The sequence below is a fragment of the Cariama cristata genome, unplaced genomic scaffold, assembly GCF_000690535.1.
Source record: "Cariama cristata isolate BGI_N322 unplaced genomic scaffold, ASM69053v1 scaffold16115, whole genome shotgun sequence".
In the NCBI taxonomy this organism is placed as follows: Eukaryota; Metazoa; Chordata; class Aves; order Cariamiformes; family Cariamidae; genus Cariama; species Cariama cristata.
The window spans coordinates 21,163-21,597 of NW_009618299.1; positions in this window are offsets into that span (position 1 = coordinate 21,163).

Below are 435 nucleotides of genomic sequence, written 5' to 3' on the forward strand. Positions count from 1 at the left end.
CCTGCTGTAGGCAGGGGAAGTTTGACACTTCTGTGTGTGCGGTCCTTGCCGTTATGCGGGCTTATTCAGCAAAATGGCCGATGCGGGCAGAAGATGTGTAAATCAGAGAGTACTGCAAGAAGAGCACTTAATTGAAGCTTTATCAAGTGCCTGCAGAGCTGACCTCCAAGCAGTAGCTGAACCACAGTTGGGATGGGAGCGAGCCAGCAGCTTTCACTGATGACTAAGCCCGTGTGCTGGGAAAGGATTTGCTTACAAAACTCGCCTGCTTTACCCATGGGTGGCAGAACACTGCATAGCTAGGGGTGACTTAAATCATTCTGCTTAACTCACTTAAATTGTTCCTTTCAGGACAGATTCATAGCTCTCGGTACACTTTGATGACTCCATAGTTGGGGGGGGGGGGTTTTAAGTAAAAGCCGCCTCCCCCAGTCC